Source organism: Cynocephalus volans, chromosome 8, assembly GCF_027409185.1.
Source record: "Cynocephalus volans isolate mCynVol1 chromosome 8, mCynVol1.pri, whole genome shotgun sequence".
NCBI classification, from domain to species: Eukaryota; Metazoa; Chordata; class Mammalia; order Dermoptera; family Cynocephalidae; genus Cynocephalus; species Cynocephalus volans.
In genome coordinates this window covers 115,427,594-115,441,039 of record NC_084467.1, presented here as the reverse complement: position 1 = coordinate 115,441,039, position 13,446 = coordinate 115,427,594, and the positions used below count along the sequence as shown (strand labels likewise).

General features: G+C 43.3%; 1 pseudogene; it reads right to left on the bottom strand.

The window, feature by feature from the left end:
* Window positions 1-4,502: 4,502 nt before the first annotated feature.
* LOC134384304 (antigen-presenting glycoprotein CD1d-like) lies at window positions 4,503-9,618 on the bottom strand (annotated as a pseudogene).
* Between the last annotated feature and the right edge of the window lie 3,828 nt (window positions 9,619-13,446).

The following is a 13,446-nucleotide window of genomic DNA, read 5'->3' as shown; positions in this document are numbered from 1 at the left end:
AACAGAGCTAAGAGACAACCTGCAGAATGGGAGAAAATATTTGCAAACTACACAAATGACAGGGGACTAACATCCATAATATATAAGAAAATCAAACAACTCAATAATAAAAACACAAATAACCCTATTTAAAAATGGGCAAGGGAGCTCAATAGATATTTCTCAAAAGAAGACATACAAATGGCCAATAGGTATATGAAAAAAATGCTAAATGTCACTAATCTTCAGAGAAATGCAGATCAAAACCACAATGAGATATCACCTCACCCCAGTTGGACTGGCTCTTATCAAAAACAGAGAAAATAAAAAAAAAAAAAAAAAAAAAAAACAAAAAAAAAAAAACAGAGAAAATAATAAATGCTGGCAAGGAAGAAGAGAAAGAGGAACAGATACCTTGTTGATGGGACTACAAATTAGTACAGCCATTATGGAAAAACAGAATGGAGCTTTCTCAGACAACTACAGATAGAACTACCATATGATCCAGCAATTCCCACTACTGGGTATATATTCAAAGGAATGGAAATCATCGTGTTGAAGGGATATTTGCACTCCCGTGTTCATTTCAGCACTATTTATAATAGCCAAAATATGGAACCAACCTAGTCGGCATATGATTGGATAAAGAAATTGTGGTATATATACACAATAAAATACTACTAGGCTATCAAAAAGAACAAAATTCTACCATTCACAGCAGTATGGATGAACTTGGAGAAAATTATGTTAAGTGAAATAAAGCAAGCACAGGGAAATACTGCGCATTCTCACTCATATGTAGGAGCTAAAACAACAAACAAATAACAACAAAGAAATGCATTAATAATGATAAGTTGAACTGTTAAAAGGAGAGAAAAGAACTGTGTTTACTATAGGAGAGGGAGGGGGAATAGTGAAAGGATCATTAATAAACAAAATTACAGGTAGATAGGAAAAATAAATTCTATTGGTATACAGTTGACCCAGGAATCTATAATTAACAATGATTTACTACATGTTATCAAACAACTAGAAGAGAGTGCAAAAGTAATGATTTAGTTAGGCAGGGATGAATATGCTAATTACCTTCATGAGATCATCACATGTATTCATGTATTGAAATATAACTCTGTACCCCATAAATATGTACAATCAATAACTTTCAATAAAAAATTAATTTAAAAAATAGTAACTTTTAGAAGAGTGATCCTCTCACCAAGGCTGGGCTGCAGACTTCATTGAAGAAAGTATAGTTCAGTTCCTCAGATAGGACAGAAATATACTGGTTTGTCCAGGTACAGCTAGTCTGCAGTCGCTGGACAAGCTGTAGCAACCCTCCAGGCCTCAGATGGATTAAGCAGAAGTAGTTTGAGGGTCTTCGGAGAGGATGTGGCACTGGGAAAGGCAGGAAACCTTCAGGGTGCTGGTTCCATACTGAGAAGTCCATGGGAAGATTATTCCAAGGATGAACCTACAAGGTCATGGTGTATCGGCAAGCTCTGGGTGTGTGACTGGGGCAGCACCACATAGGATGCACTCACACCCACTCTGCTAACCCACTAAGCAGTAGCTAGAAGTTGCAAGAGAGCCCCTTCCTCCTGCTGTGTTCCTCCAGGGCCCTCTACTGAAAAAGTTACCATTTTGCTGACTTTAAATAAGAAATATTAAAGGCATTCTGTTCATTATTACTGAGCCTGTAATGAAGGATGAATTTGGAACAGAGTGGCAATAAATTGACAATCAGTAGAGCCCTCAATGAGGAACATGTTGTTACAGGTAACATCATTAGCCCATCTTGTTCCAATGCAAGCTGCTGAATATTTCTGTACCCTACAGATCTATGATCACAGGCTTGTGCTTGTGTAAGCAAGAAACACAGGCTGCTAGTTTTCAGCTTTTCTGTATAAATAAAAAAATGGGCAAGTCTTCTTTTAAAGAAAAAGAAGAAGGACCCCCTCCTCAAGTAACCTCCCTTCCTGCCTTTGTACCTAGATGTGATGAAGGCCCTTACCCAAAAGCTTGTTCAAAATAATGTCTGTATGAAAAGTTTTATATCTTGCTATAACTTGCATATTTTAGCTTCTGTAAACCAGTTATGCTTGCTCCTGCCTGTGCACCTTGCAGGATGTCACTAGTTGCCAGCTCAAGGTTAAACATGAATAACATCATTTTGTAAAAAATGTCTATTTTAGTTCATCTCAAGGATAATAGGGAGGGGGGTAGAACAGTCAGAAAGTCCTTGCCAAGAACGGTCGGAGAGTCTCTGAGTACCTGCCAAATGCTAATCGCAAATTTAGCTTATGGACACAAGGCTTGCTTGCATTGGCTGAATGCAAAACAATCACCCAATCGCACCCAACTAAACATAAAAACCAAAAGTAAGTCAGGCTTGGGGCCGCAGCTTGAATTGGCTGTTGTGGCCCTGGCCACCAGAATAAATCTTTAAAACTCTCTCTGAGTGTGTCTCCTGTTGAAACTTGGCTATAACAATGTTATTCATAGAGTATTAACATGTTCTATAATGAATTCTCAGGATTTTCTGAAATGTTTTGCACTGAGTATTTGAAGGAAGAAGACAGAATTTCCTGAAAAGAGAAGTCTTTATTTCCAAAATAAAATTACTTAAATATAAATCAGAGCTACTGTGAATTCATGCAGAAGCATTTCCAAAAGGATTTCAGTAGGGACTTCAACACACATGCTCTAAAAATGTACAAGGCCAGTGCTTTGGGTCAGAAACTCGATGCTGCTTGAGGAAGTTAAGTGAGTAGCATCACCTGACAGCAGTATAGTACCCAAAACAATAACAGGCCCCACCTTTTTTGAACGTATTGTAACTTGCCACACATTTTTACATGCTTAATCCTCCCAACAACTCTGAGATAACCTAGACAGACAATATTACCTCCATTTGGCACAGAAAGAAACTGAGTCTTAGGAGAGCACTCCAGTCTCCAGATCAGTGCAGTTGCTGGTTCTCCTCTCTGCCTCTCTCTTTTTCAAAGCCTTCCTTCAAACTCCCCCTCCCTGCAGGAAGCCATCCCTGACCTACCCCAGGCAAATCTCCTTTTTACTTCACATTCTGAGGGATTTGTTGCAGCACATTACACAATGCCTGAGGACAGTGGTTCCCTAACTTCATGCTGAGGGCTTGGTTGCTGGGCCCCACTCAACGGTTTCACTTTGGATACATCTGGAGTGGGGCCCCAAATAATATTCATTTCTAACATGTGTCCAGCTGCTGTTGAGGCTGCTGGTCAGCAACTACAATTTGGGAATCACTGATTTAGAAGCTAGCAGGATCTCCATTCATGCCCTAGGTTCAGACTTGCAAGTCAAATATACACTATGCCGGTGTTAATTTTCTCAAGCAAAAACCTTCCAACAGTTAAGTCTCACTTTTTCTGGATGTTCAGAGGCCTTCACTGCCAACAGATTACTTCCCAGCTGGGCAAACAAAAGATTTTAACTTGGCCTTCTTATTTCTTTGGCATTAGGAAGGTGCGCTAGTCCTCTTAAATTTCCTGCTGTATTCTCTCTAAGCTAAGGTTAGAGCATACAGAAGACTATCACACCATCATCACTACAGCTCATGCCTACCTAAGTGGTCTCAGCCCTTTCTATACATTGTCTCTTCTAATAGCTCTAAGTTGGAGAGAGAGTCTTTCCTTTTTTAAAGGGGTAGGGAGTATACCTTCGTGACTGTCTTCCTGTCTTCTTCCAAACTGAAAAATGTGACTGACTATTTGAGAGAAATAACCTTACCCAGAGCAGCTTTTTTCAACATAATACATATACACCATGATTTTTCACTTTTCAATAAAGTTATAGAAAGTAAAAGCTTGAGACACTTCTGTTTCTTACCACATAACTTTCTTTTAAAAAGAAAATGTCCTTCAGTTGTAAATCTAAATCCACAATAGAACCTATGTTCTAAAACTGCCATTATATCATTCAGGGCAAACATTATAAAGGAGATACCAACTGGAAGCCCCTGTGTTGTCATCAGCCAGGAGGTGTGTATTTGGGGTGTCCCACACAGTACTTTGTACAAACTTTAGTCAACATTTTGAAATCGGGCATGTTCACATAAATATCCAGATTTCCAGTTTTCTTAAAAATAGTTACAGCCAAACATGGGTCTGACTTTATACTTGACAACAAGCAGCAGCTTCCTTTGGACAAGTCATGTGACTTTCCAATTTATTGCTGATTCCGTCATTCAGACAATGACCACACATACACTGATACTCCAGCACTCATCTGCTTGTCCCTGGAAGGTGTCTGAGCTTGCAGATCAGTTTTTACAAAAGTATCTGGGCTTATAAACTTGTAGTAATTTTGAAAAAGAACTTAAATTCCTTTAGGTAAGTATTAAAAGGATGTGATGAGAACTGCCTTACAATTATCCCCCACTTCTTCAAGAAACCTCTCCTTTCATCCTCAATTCCTGGACACACCAGGACTGAAGTCCTGGGAACTTGAGGTCCTTTGTTCCAGGCAGGCAGGTATGGTGAGGAGAGTCACAGGTTGTCTTCATAGGAGCTTTCAGGGAATAGAATGGGAGACACCATTAAGGAAAAAGGGAGCAGGTAATGGAGGTGAAAGAGGTCGAGTGAAGGAAGAGATGAAAGAAGAGACTTACCGGTGCCTCTTAAACCAGATGGTTAAGCCTACAATGAGCACAGGAAGGAAGGCCAGGCATGCCAGTACTGTCAAGGTGATCATGCTTATGGAGGGGTGGCTTCCATCTGCTTTGGGAGAACATGGATGTCTCTTGGCACAGGTCCCCTCCCTGTATCAAATCCCCTGGTCCAAACACATGTGCAGATGATAGGTCGTTCTTATTTCCTCCTCCATTTATGGATCCTATTTATATTCTTCATAAGTTTAGATTCCTCATCTTTTCTCAGGGGCTGGGTATCCCTAATTCAGCACACTTCAGCATATGATAGTATAGCATAGAGGGCAGGGGCAGCAGCTTTGTAGCTACGAAGACCTGAGTCTATATCCAGCCCTTGTACTTCCTACATGTCTCTATGCAATTAATCTGTCTTAGTCCCAATTTCTTCATCTACAATATGAGAATAACAGCACTGGCTTCAAAGGAGTGTTTTGATGATTACCCAAAACACTGTCTATAGAGTGGTCAGCCCCCATGCAGCAAGCAGTCAATAAACCACTGCTATCTTTGTCTATTAGTCCATTTGTGTTGCTATTACAGAAATGCGTGAGACTGGGTAATTTATAAAGAACAGAGGTTTATTTGGCTTATGATTCTGGGACAGCTGCATCTGGCATGGGCCTCAAGCTTCTTCTACTCATGGCAGAAAGTGGCAGGCAGCTAGTGAGTACAAGCTGAGCACATGGTGAGAGGAAGCAAAAGAGAGTGAGGGTAGGTGCCAGGCTTTTAAACAACCAGCTCTCCTGGGAATAGAGTGAGATCTCACTCAGGACTCCCACTCCCCAGAGGGAGCATTAATCCATTCATGAGGAATCCATCCCCATGACTCAAACAGCTTCCAGCACTGGCACTTTGGGGATCAGATTTCTGCATGACTTTTGGGGGCACAATACATACAAACTTTATCACTTTGTTAACCTGCCTTTCTAAAGTCCTTGGTAGTCTCTCTGCTGAAAATTTAATCCTCTTGGGATTCTTTATTTCCTACTTACTTCTGCATCTCTGAGATTTTAGTCTCATTTCTTGTTGTATATGGAGTATCTTATCTCAATCCTTTGTGAGTTTCAGGTCGTTATTTCCCTCTTCCCTGTATGTGGAATCCCTTCCTTCTACTCCTTCTGGTTGGGGGCTTCATATGTGAAACTCTATTCTGGGTGTGTCAAACCCCACCCTTCCTCAGTTCCTCCCTCTGTGCCTGAGGACCTCTGGCTCCCATTTGCAGCTTGGGTTCCAGTTCCTTCTCACCCCAGTAGAGGACGATGTTCTGGCCTCCTAGACTACTGTGCTTCACCTGGCAAGTCAAGCCAGCTCCCTCCCTAGTCACCACATCTAGGGTCACTCAGGGGTATCACGTCCCATCAGCATTGGGCAAGATATCACCTCTCTGAGTGCCTGGCTGCTCATGCTCACCCTGCATCCACATCACCCACACAGGCTTTGGGTAGAATCCAGAGATGTGGCACACCAGCAGCAGATGGCCAGGCCCAGGAGTGGGGCCACTGGACAGCCAGGCCTTGGGCTTCACTGTACACAGCAAGGGAAAAAGGAGACCTTAAAGGGAGGACTCTGCATTACAGCCTCCAGGACTCATATCAGGCTCATGCTTCCCACATTTCCACTTCTGGAGATGAAGTCTCTCATAACTTCAATCCACTTGTGTCACCTTCTCCAGGAGCGCCTTTCCTGATAGTCATTCCTTCCCTGATATCAGTCTCCTGTAAATGCCTCTCCTCTGCACTCCTATAACAACCTGTGTTCAGCTGTAGCAGGTTTCAAACACTGCTTTGAAATCTGTCTTCTCATCCTCTCCCTCAAGCAGATTCTGTGTGCTTGACTCAATTTTAACACTTGTTATTTATTTAGTAAAATTAATGGACCCCAAGAGGTGTTCAATTAATGTCTGTGGAATGAGTAAATACCCTCATGCCTTATCCTGGACCCTTCTCTTCTTCTGATGCCCAAAGGGATAAGAATCCTGGAGCAAAAAAAACAAAAAACAAAAAACAAACAAACAAACAAAAACCAGATGAAGCCCCAAAGTGGAGCACAGGGAGTAAGGAAGGTAGGCTGACCTTACTTCTCCGGTTCTGACTCCCCTGCCTCAAGGAGGTCAGTGACAAACTGGGGGAAGGTGTCACTGAGGAGCTGCTACACTATTTCCCTGGTCCCTTGGTCCTGGCCAAGCATTCTGCTGGCCATCTAGGCCCACTGTGGGACATCTAGGGCTAGATTCCAAGAAGACTCTTCAAAACTCATAGTATCTCTCCCTTGAAATGCCACATGGAAGAAATTTTCTGAGTCCCTCCCAGGATGCAGTTCATAGCCAGCAGACACCTGGATCTCAATGATATCTGAGGAGAGGAATAGAAATCAAAGACAGGTTTAAAAAACTGGACGAAATTAAGGAAAACAAATTGGTGTCAGGATTAAACTGGAAACTGAGAGTTCAGAGAAATGAGAGACATCGAGCAGGAAGGAACAAGAGATCCTGTGAGAAGTCAGTGGCTGGGAAGTCTCCAGGAAGAAGAGGACATCAGAAGAGGATGGAGAGAGTGGAGAATCTTATCAGGTGGGGCCACAAACTCCCAGTTTGGCTTCTGCATCCATTCTTTCCCCTTGGGTGCACACCCAGGATCCCATCCCTCAGCTCACAGACTATGTGCCCCTTTTTGGACAATTCCTGAATGTCCCTAGTGAAGCTACTTTGATAAACCTGAAATATGTGCTGCAGTGATTCTCCCTGCTGGTTGTTGTGTTGTGAGGTGCTCACTCAGAAGGAACCAAGACAAAAATTATGTTTAAGCAGAGTTTTTTATTAGCCAGCTGGCGACTATCTCCCCAGATAATCTGGTTGGAGAGCAGCCCCGAGCCTTGGTCTTGTGGAGTTTATAAAGGCAAAAACCGCATCCCATTGGCACATGGGTTCACGCAGGTGCAGAAAGCAAGCTAGGTTGCTAGGTTACAGAAGCCAAAGTGAGCAGTTAAGGCAGTCAAGCATAAAAATTTCCACAGGATATAGTTCCTGTTTTGTGAAAACGTCAGTGGTTTCTCATGTGAAGTGGGGGCTAGTATGACAATTAAAATGGCATGCCTACCTAAGTTGGCACTGGTAATTCTCAGGGTTCTCTGTTATATTTCCCACTGGTTTTATTTACATGAGTCAAATCCTAGGCTCATTTGTGTTTAATCTGTTAGAGTGGGTTCTTAAAACCTTTAACTTTACTGATTGAAGTCTTTGTTTGATATATCTAGTAAGACAGGTTAGGGCACCTTACTGATGGCCTATGGTGAAGAACAACAGGGTTAGAAGTAAGGGACTGGCTCGGGCAGTGAGGAGAGTTGTTAACCAGGGGGAACAGGAGAATAAGCTTTCATACCAATTGTGGCCTTTGTTTTTTCATTTTTTCCTTTTCCTTAACCTTTTTTTGATTAGGGAGAGGCTGTCTCTTATTGCTCCTGAGTGATTAGTTTAAAAACAACAGGTTTCCCCAAGAGCTACATGTAATCTGCCTTGTTTTAGGAACAGGAGATCTAGGCCCCATCTATTTTGTAGCACCACCTCAGCTAGGGAATCTAAAGAGGTTTCTAGTCTGCTAACAGATTTTTCTAGTTCTCCTAGATGTAGGTCAATTTGTTGGCTTAGGGCTTTGAAGATTTGATCACTTGTTATTAGAACTGTTGTCCCAATAGCTATAGATCCAGCTATGCCTAAAACTATAAGTAAGGTGATGAGGATTGGGGAGGCTCTTTTCATTAGTACTTGCTATCTTCTCCCCCCCCCTCATAGATATAGATTTGGGGAATGATGTGGAGGACAACACAGAACTCAGTTTTATTGGGTGTGAGGAAGAATTGGATGGCTATGCATGGAGTAAGTCCTGTTAAGCAAGCAAACCAAGTGTTGTGGGGGGTGGGTAACGAGGTAGTTGGAAGCTTGATGACTGTGGGTTGTACTATTGATGGTTATTGCATATGTGCAAGCTGCTCTATAGGGGGAACTCTGGAGATTATAATTATTAGCTTTTATATGAAGTCCTTGAGCCTGTAAGCCACCAAGAGTGAGTTTGGGTTTTTTACCCCACAGACAGAGTTTGTTATTGGTGATTGTAGTTAGATTTAAGGACCTAACAGTCTTGTTATTGATGCCAAGAGAGCTGTTTACCCCTAGGCCAACATAATATGGTGGTTCCTGATTTAAGCATAACCAGCAATCTGTTGTTATATTAGAGTTGGACTGGTTGATAAACTTGAAAACCAAATCCAAAGTTTCAAGGAAGGGATTTGTGAAGGCATAATCAGAGGTTCAGTTGAGGGACTTGGGCGTTGGAGCTTGGAGGGTTGGGATAGGGTTTTGGGTATGTGGAGGAAGGGGTAGGAGATCCCCATGTTCTGTCTGCTTCCCACATGGCAGTCATAAATGTGTTCCAAAGCCTGATGGTGAGGTTCATAGGATTGCATGTTCCTGGCTGGCTACAACCTGAAGGTGGGGGGTTTCTATTAAGGGGTATATAGGAGTCTGTATGAATCCAGGAAGCCTCGGTTTCACAATCCCAAATGGCACAGTGATAGTTTCCTTGTCCCTGGCAGGAAGGGCTGCCTGTTGTGGGACAGGCATAAAATTGGGACTGTTGGAGGGCTTGCTCATAATCGAGCTGGCCACCAGAGTGCTGGGAGAAGAACATGGTTCCCCCTCCAAAGTAACCTCCTGGAGTATAAGTGCAGGGCTTCGAATCCCCATTCATAAGTTCACAAAGGTATACTAGAAAAACGGGGTCACTAGGAGTGTGGACAGACCAAATGACCTCCCCAGTGACAGTATCCCTCAATTCCCAGGTGTAATTTTTGGGTTGATGAGGGCTCCCTGATACAAGCACAGCCAAACATAGGATAATTAAGGGGGTGAGCGGTTGAGTCTTACCTTTAAGGGATCTTCCTGAGAACACTGCACAGTCCATCTTTCCTGGTGTTGACTTGGTTCTGATGATTCAGGTGTGAAGGCCTGCTTAAGTTCAGTATGATGTATCCAATGGCACTTTCCTGCCACCTTAACAGCTGTAGGAGTGGCCAAAATGACTGGGAAGGGCCCTTGCCACCTGGGTTCAAGGGCAGAAGGGTGGTGGTGTTTTACCCATAGGAGGTCTCCGGCTGGTGTGGATGTGGTGTCAGGTGTTTTGTCAGTGGGTAGGCCTCTGTGACCAAGGGGTGAATCTGGTGCAGTACCTTTTGTAGGGCCTGAAGAGACTGAAGAAGGTTATGGTTAGTGATTTCAGCAAGTTTATCATCTTTGAGGTGGGGCAACAGAGGGGGCAGCCTTCCAAACCTAATTTTATAGGGTGTAATTCCTTGCATATAGGCGGTGCATCTAGCCCTTAGAAGGGTGAAGGGAAGGAGGCTCACCCAGTTCTCACCAGTCTCTAGTTTTAATTTGGTAAGTGTCTCTTTTAAAGTCCAATTCATCCATTCTACCTGTACTGAACTTTGTAGCCTGTAAACACAATGTAACTTCCAATTTATTTTTAATGTTTTAGCTAATAATGGGGAAATTCGGGCTGTAAAAGCCGGGCCATTGTCAGAACCCAAGGTTACAGGCAGGCCAAATCTAGGGATAATTTCTTGTAATAACTTTTTGAGTGTTATCTGAGCGGTTTTGTTTTTGGTAGGAAAGGCTTCTACCCATCCAGAAAAAGAGTCTATAAACACCAAAAAGTAGTGATACCCATATTGTCCAGGTTTTACCTCAGTGAAGTCAGTTTCCCAGTTTTGCTAGGGTTGGTTCCTCATGTTCTGGTTCTAATGGGCAGCCTTGATTTTGGTGCTGTATTTACTTGTGAACAAATTTCACATCTGGTAACAATGTCTTTTGTTGTTTTGTCAAGATCTTGGATGTAATAATTTCTCCTTAAGAGTTCAGTTAATTTAGTGGATCAAAGGTGGGTTCCTTGACGTATGTGTTTAATTAACAGTCTGCCTAGAGCCTGGGGCAAATAAATCCTGTGGTCTGGTAAAATTTTCCAGCTCTTGTCATTGTTGGAAGCCTTTAGGATCTTAGTGTGTTCTATCTCTTTCTTAGCATAATGTGGAGTCAGCGGCAATTGGGGCACCGGAACGACTATTAAAGAGTCTGATGGCCCAACTGGTTTTAATGCAGGCTCTTTGGTGGCCAGATCTGCAGTGGCATTGCCTTGGGCCTCAAGCAAGTTATCTTTTTGGTGTCCCTGACAATGTGTTACAGCCACTCTTTTTGGATACCATATGGTCTCAAGGAGGGCTAGTATTTCTGCTTTAGTTTTTATTTCTTTTCCTCCCGATGTTAATAGCCCTCTCTGTTTGTATAAGGCCCCATGGACATGGGTGGTGGCAAAGGCATATCTGCTGTCAGAATATATGTTAACAGTTTTGTCTTTTTCATGCTTTAAAGCCTGTGTTAAGGATATGAGTTCAGCCTTTTGAGCAAGTGTTCCTTGGCTCAAAGCTTGAGCCCAGATGACCTGATCTAAAGTCACCACAGCTTCCCCGGCATACCTGATTCCATTGGAGATGAACCTGTTTCCGTCAGTGAACAGCACTTCATCAGGCTTAGTCCAGGGCACATCAGTCAGGTCTAGCCATAGGCCTTGGAGGGTCTCAATTGTCTCAAGGCAGTCATGGACAGGCTCAGTTGGGTCGTCAACCAGGAGGAGGGTAGCCAGATTTAAAGTCGTGGTCTTTAGGAATTTTATTTGGGGCTGATCTAGGAGTAAGACCTGGTACCGGGTGGTGCAGGTGTTGGTTAGCCAATGATCTGGTGCACTCCACGGAGGGATTGTACAGAGTAAGGGGCTACCAAGTGTAGGTCTTGTCCTAGAGTTAGTTTGTCTGCCTCTTTTACCAGCAAAGCAGTTGCTGTTATGGCCCAGAGGCAAGTTGGCCATCCGGCAGCTACATAGTCCAGTTTTTTTGGGAGGTAAGTGATGGGCCTCTGCCATGGCCCTAGGGCCTGTGTAAGCACCCCCTTAGCAATTCCTCTTGCTTCAGCAATGAACAATTGCTGAAGAGCTGTTTACATCAGGTAGTGCTAAGGCAGGGGCCATGGTGAGTGCCCACTTTAAATCTTTAAAGGCCTGTTGTTCAACCTCAGTCCAAATCAAGGGGCTATTTCCTCCTCTAGTGCTAGAATATAGGGGCTTGGCTATCTCAGCAAACCCAGGTGTCCAAAGGTGACAGTAGCCTACAGCTCCCAAGAATTCATGAACTTGCTTTTTCATTTTGGGGTCTGGGATTTTTTTAATTGTCTCTATTCTTCTGAAAGATACAGTTATTTTTCCCTGTCTTAATTTGTACCCCAGGTAAGTGGCTTTTGGGTTGCAAACTTGAGCCTTTTTAGCTGAGACTCAATACCCCAGTGTTTGTAATTCTTTTAGCAAATCCCTCCTAGTCTCCTTGCATGTGTCATAGTCTTTTGTGGTCAGGAGGAAGTCATCTACATAATGTAATAGCATGACCTCGGGATGCTTCTGACTATTAGGCAGGAAGTCTTGGCTTAGGGCTTCATCAAACAAGGAATTTGGGGAATTTTTAAATCCTTGGGGGAGGCAATTCCAAGTTAATTGTCCTGAGTACCTCACCCCCTCAGGGTCAGTCCATTCAAAGGCAAAGAGAAGTTGGCTTACCTTAGCCAATGGGAGGCTGAAGAAGGCATCCTTAAGATCCAGCATGGTGTATGTCTGATGAGATGGTGGCAGCAAGCTGAGGAGGCTATAAGGATTCAGGATGGTTAGGTGGAGGGTCTCCACCTGTTTATTTACCTCTCATAAATCTTGAACAGGTTGGAGGTCCTATGTACCTGGTTTTCAAACTGGGAGTAGGGGGGTATTCCAAACTGACTTACATGGCACTAGGATGTTAGCCTCTTTAAATCTCTGGATATGGGTGGCTATTTCTCATTTTGCCTCTAGGGAGAGGGGGTATTGTTTTACCCTGATGGGTGAGGCATGGCTGGCTGGTGAGCTGAACCATGATGGGGGAGGGCAATGAGTGGCCAATTCCGTCAGGTTTGTTCCACCCACACTCCTGGGATTTCTTGTGGTAATTCTAACAGTTCAGGTGTTATGTTAGCAGGGGCAACCTCTGTGGCTATTAAATATTCTTCACTGATGGGGCATGTCAGCATAATTTTAATAGAGGGGAGCTTGTTTAAGGGTTAACTCAGCCTCATTTTCTTTGAAGGAGATAGTGGCCTGTAACTTTTGTAACAAATCTCTTCCCAGTAATGGGTACAGACAGTCTGGCATGATGAGAAAGGAGTGGGTAATGGTGCCTTGTCCCAGGTCTGTGATCCTAGCTTCTGTCCAGGGGTGAGGTTTGGGTTTTCCTGTAGCCCCCTGGATTAAGGTTTTCTTTGTAGATAGGGGCTCATCTGTCTCTGTTAAGACTGAGTAGGTGGACCCAGTATCCATGAGAAAGTTTACAGGTTTGCCCCCTATTTGTAACATTATCCCAAGCTCCTGAGGGCTCATGAGTATGGAGCACTGGCCACATCAGTCCTCAGAGTTGTCTAGGTGGAGAACTTGGGGATTTTTTGCCCTCAGCAATGGACATGTATTTTTCCAATGCCCTTTTTCCCTGCAGTAAGCACATTGATCCCTTGGTAGTGGTGGCATCTTTGCCCCTGCTGGGTAGCCTTTTTGCCCCTGTTGGGGTTTATTTTACCCCCTTCTATTAGGTGAAATGGATCTTTTGTTTGTCATCTGAAACTCTGTTAATGCTGTCACCATTATTTTAGTCATTCTTTTGGTCTGTCTCTC